This window comes from Hemitrygon akajei, chromosome 7 (genome assembly GCF_048418815.1).
Source record: "Hemitrygon akajei chromosome 7, sHemAka1.3, whole genome shotgun sequence".
NCBI lineage: Eukaryota > Metazoa > Chordata > Chondrichthyes > Myliobatiformes > Dasyatidae > Hemitrygon > Hemitrygon akajei.
Window position 1 is genome coordinate 86,178,027 of NC_133130.1, and position 5,044 is coordinate 86,183,070.

Consider the following 5,044-nt stretch of genomic DNA (forward strand, 5'->3'; position numbering starts at 1 on the left):
GGTAATGGTAAAAACAACAATAAATACAACTACAAGTGCAAAACAACAGGATCATGCAAAGAAAAATGGTACAAATATATACCGAGAAGGGTAGGTCTCACCCATTCCATCATTCAATAAGGTCCTGGTACAACTTTTTTCTCTGTTCGACATGCAAGTACTCCACATCTTTTAATATAATAAGAATCTATTGGTGTCTACCTTGAATAGTCTCTGACTGAGCATGCAGTCCTTCCTGGGTACAGGATTTACAACCCTCTGGATAAAGGATTTTTGCTCTAAATTGCCAGCTCCTTATTTTAATTCCTTCTAACTCATCCCCACCTCTGCGTTGCATCACTCCTTTTCTCCTGAACTACAGAGACTATAGGCCCTATCTGCCCAATGTCTCTTCCATTCCAGGGCGAAGTGATTTGATATCACCACCAATATGGTGAAACATGAGTCTACTCCTTTCATCCTATGTATATCCTTCATTTTCTAGGGAAAACCTAACAAAAATAAAACAATAAAGAGCGTCCTTTCTCCTCTACTCAAATCCTCTTGCAAGATACATATTGTTTGCATCCTAAATTACAATGATTCGTGAATAGCCAGCTGCTCTGAATACCTATACCTCTCTATCTCTCACCATTTAAAAAGTACATTTTTCTATCTTTTTAGTATCATTATAGAAGAGACCATTCAATTACTGAGGCTGTGCTAGCTCCTCTGCAAGATAGCTAGTTAGCCCCACAGCCGATACTCCTGAATATTTTCTCCTTCAATCGATTATTAAAGTAGGCTTTGAAGGCTGTTGTAGAACTAGTGCTTGTTGGTACATTCCAAATTCCTACCCTGAAGAAATATTTCTCAATTCCCCCTCCGGTTCCTTTACCACTTACCTGAAACCTGCATCAACAGTACCTATTGATTCTCCTTAATATACTGAAAGTATTTTCTCTATACACGATATTTAATTAAATAAATTTCTGTCCCTCTTTGCCTTTTCCAAAAGTAAGAGTAACCAGAGTTGTTATATTTTTCAAAAAATATGTATTTTTTTCAAATTTCAATTTATATGTCTTCTTTTCAAAGACAATCCATTGGAACCAAGAAAAGAGACAAAGTATATATTTTTATTTCAAAAAGAACCTTATTCATAATAAAAAAATACATACGAAGGACAAAGCAGTGCAAAAGAAAACTTTTACATTCAGTAGTGTAAATTTTCATTTAAAAAACGTAAACGCAGCACCAGGCCACTCCTGTGGCCATGTTAGTCAATACGCACTTCTCATTGCTCGTTGGGTTTCTCCACCCAACTCTGCCTCTCCACAGCAGTAGTAAAAGGAGTCTATACTGTGGTCTTTACTAAGTCTACAACACTTAGCTGCACAAAACATCAGGGCATCCCTCAGAACGTACCCCTGTGGTCCGGAATGTGCCGGTCAGCAGCATCCCCTTGCGGACATCTCGCTGTGGTGGAAGACCAACACGTTTCAGGCAGACTAAAGTGTGATTTTAACCAAGCTGATGACCTTTCAGCAGCACTTGATGCCTGCTTGGTATGCGTCCCTGGGAATAGCCTGTAGATCAGAGAGTCCTCTGTTACATAGCTGCTGGGGATACAACAGGACATTCACACTTGCATCCATCTCCACACCCTCATTTGCAAATCCACAGTCCACAAAGTGGTAGGTGGCATTAACACTTTACATGAGGCACTTCCCACTGAACATGTTTAGAGGTGCCAGTTCTATCTCGATAGTTATTGGAGTGCAGTGTTCACCAATGCAGTCCATTGTCCTTAGTCCTTAGTCAGCCTGAACCCATGTGCCTACAGCCTTGATGAACTGCCTCACTGCTTTTGGGCTCTGGTTCTGGGAATGTTCTTCCCCAGGGGTGGTGATGCCAGTGGTGTCACTGGGGGTGTTAGTTGTTCCCATTCTGACCTCTAACAGTTCTGTGCCCTCCATATCACAGAAGCACCCTGCCCAGCACACTTGGGTGTGTTGGACATGGTGTTGCTCCTGGTCTCCAGGAGCTTGGGAGGCAGCAGGGTGAGATTTCCCTGCCCATCACCAGGCTCCACTCCTCCTTATCTCCCCTGTTTTGACACTTTATTTGCTTGTGTCATTGGTGTTCCATATTTACTTTATTATACTCCAACAAGGAGAGGCTTCTGGTGTCTCTCTGTGGATGCCCCTTTTCTTCCAGTTACTTTTACTCATAGGGCCCATTACCTCGGTTTCTTCTGAGGCTTCCTCCTTTCCCCCACCTATCACTCCCTCTCTTGACCCTCTGCCATCTCTTCTTTCATTGACACCTGCTCTTCAGGAGGGGCCCGGAGGCTTATGACTGTGGCTTGGGCTATTGAGAAGGTTGACCTTTCCTTAGTCCTTGTCTCGGTCTCTGCTGGAGCCTCTGGACTGGTAGGGGATGTGTCTGCATTCCTCAGGGGGTTGTTAGAGCCAGCTCTTCCTCAGATTGCCTCGTGTAGGTACAGGCACATTTTGGGAAAACAGGATGTAGGGAGCACAGGATGTAATTTTTAACTTTCTCGGAAGTGCTTGGTCTAGAGGCCTTCCAGCTTACAGTTTTGTCAGGTTGCATTGGACAGGCTCTGGTCCAGATTTGTTTTGGTTGTGGTTCAGTCTGGGTTGCCCTGTATATTCCATGTACCCACATTCCCTTCAACAGCAAACACTGAGCGAGTGTGGATAATGACTTCACTTGCATCCATCCTTAGTCTGTCATTCACCCAGTGCTGGCTGTTCCAAAACCCAAATGGGTCCTTCAGGTCCTCCTAGCTTCCTGCTCATTTGACATAATAAGCCAGGAAGGTGAGGACATCCACAACAGGCACATGTGAATTAGGCACTTTCTGAGGGGGGAGGGTGAAGAATAGTTTTACCTTCAACAGTGACATTGGCGTTTTGTTGTCCTTCTTCCCAAAACTCCTATAAAACTTTCCGTCATCCCACCAGTTGCTTGATGTTCAATATATCCACAACCATGGGAAGCCCTGGAAGCAATAGATATCCTTCAGCTCAAACTTACAACACTCTGGCAGGACCTTCTTGATGAGGACATCCCTGGTAAAGGGGTTCCCTTCACTTAACAGTATTTCAACTCTTTTGTCCTCCTCTCAAGGTCATTGTTGGAGGTCACTGATGGAGCTTGTTGGTTTTTGTAAGAAATGTGCAGGAAAGAGGTGTTAGATTGGTTTCCCAATCAGCATCAGGATCCACCCCTATAGCTCTCATCAGTCAGCCAACTGATCGCAAAGAGTCATCATTGGCTACACTACTGCTCCCTGCCGGATTCTGTGTGCTCCAGATTTCAGCACAATAATCTACTTCCTCATCGTAGCAGTCCTGTTCCCAATACTTTGCTGTGACACGTTGCCACAGTCTCTGCATTACGTTTACTTACCTTTTTCCAAAAGTGGAACACCAGAGGTGTTGTTCACAAGGGTTACTTGCGGATAATTGGGCTTTGAAGTGCAAGCAGACACCTCCCTCGAAAGGAACTGATGCTCTTTGACAGCTCAATGATTCTAATAGACAGAGACATTCAAATTACTTGGAAAAAATCATTACAATTGGAAATAAAAGTTGATGAAAAATACTTGAAAGCACTAACAAAAATTGAAAGCATTAAAACCAAATAAATTAACTTGTTACCTTTTTCCACAGGGTAAATAGTTTGTTGTACCATCAAAGTTGAAGTGGCAAATAGAACATGTGTAGAACATTGAACAGTACACAATGTTGTGCCAAAATTTTAACCTACTCCAAGATCAATCTAACACTTCCCTCCCATATCTTGTTCCATTTCTCTTTTATCCATAAGCCTAAGATGCTCTTAAATACCTCTAATTTATTTGCCTCTGCCACTACACCTGGCATTGTTCCTTGCATCCATCACTCTCTGTGTAAAAAACTTACCTCTGACATCCTGTTATGGTTTCCTCTGATCACTGTACAGTAACGCCCTCTTTTATTATCCCTTCCTGTCCTGGAAAAAAGATTCTGACTGTCCACTCCATGAGTGCTTCTTATTAGCTCAACCACCTCTCATGTATTTTCACTCCAAAGAACAATTTGTAGCTCACTCAATATTTCACTTAAGACATGCTCTTCACTCCAGGTAAATTTCCTTTGCACCCTCTCTTAAGTTTCTACATCCTTCCTATAATGGGGCGACCAGAACTGAACTCAATATTTCAAGTGTGGTCTAACCAGGGTTCTATAGAACTGCAAAATTATGTCACAGCTCTTGAACTCAATCACCCTACTAAGAAGGTCAACACACGACATACCTTCTAAATCCAACCTGTCAACTTGTGTGGCAACTTTAATGTGTCTATGAGGGATCAAATACCCTGTGCACTCATGCCCTCTCTTTAGTGCTTCATTATTCTGTCTCCAGATCAATACTGGGTCCAGCTGGGGAGTAGACTTTCAGGTGTATTGGTATCTGACATCCTCCTCATTTCAGATTTGTGTCTCTCACTGCTTTCATACAGAAGTCCAAGGAATGCTGATGTACAAACCACTGGTTAGGACTAATATCAATCACAGTTTTGCCCAATATATTTTTTTAACTTTACAGCATCCTTCCTACATCTTGGGAGACGTTGATCATGAAATATACCATCATCTTTCATGAGCCTTTAGCTGACTGAGAAAAGGACTTGTTTGAAGATCATGGAATTGCTGGGCAAGGAGTTCACTCTATGGCGCATCACTGATTCTTCCTCTCTTATATGCATCTAAAACTCGGGTCACCCACAGTAAACACCACAAGCACAGGAGAAATATCGCAGATCCTCCAAATTCACTGCAATGAAAAGCAAACTGAAATAATTTTTTTACATTTGCCTCATCAAATCCACAGAACCAGAGCAAAACAAATCATTTTCATTCCAAAGGAACTACCAAACAAAAAGAAGATGAAGAAGATAATGTACGAAACAAAATCCACAGCAGCTATATTATCAGTACAATCTTGGTATTCTCCGTCATGCTCAGAATATCTGTGTTCTTAAAAAGAAACA

At 42.1% G+C, this 5,044-nt stretch overlaps 1 long non-coding RNA gene across 1 annotated transcript; it reads right to left on the minus strand.

Moving 5' to 3' along the window:
- Positions 1–1,352: 1,352 nt before the first annotated feature.
- On the minus strand, positions 1,353–3,497 carry LOC140730017 (uncharacterized). Its single transcript, XR_012099482.1, has 3 exons — positions 3,418–3,497; positions 2,897–3,007; positions 1,353–1,568 (listed from the first exon to the last, which is right to left on the minus strand). It is a non-coding gene; the product is annotated as an uncharacterized lncRNA (long non-coding RNA).
- Between the last annotated feature and the right edge of the window lie 1,547 nt (positions 3,498–5,044).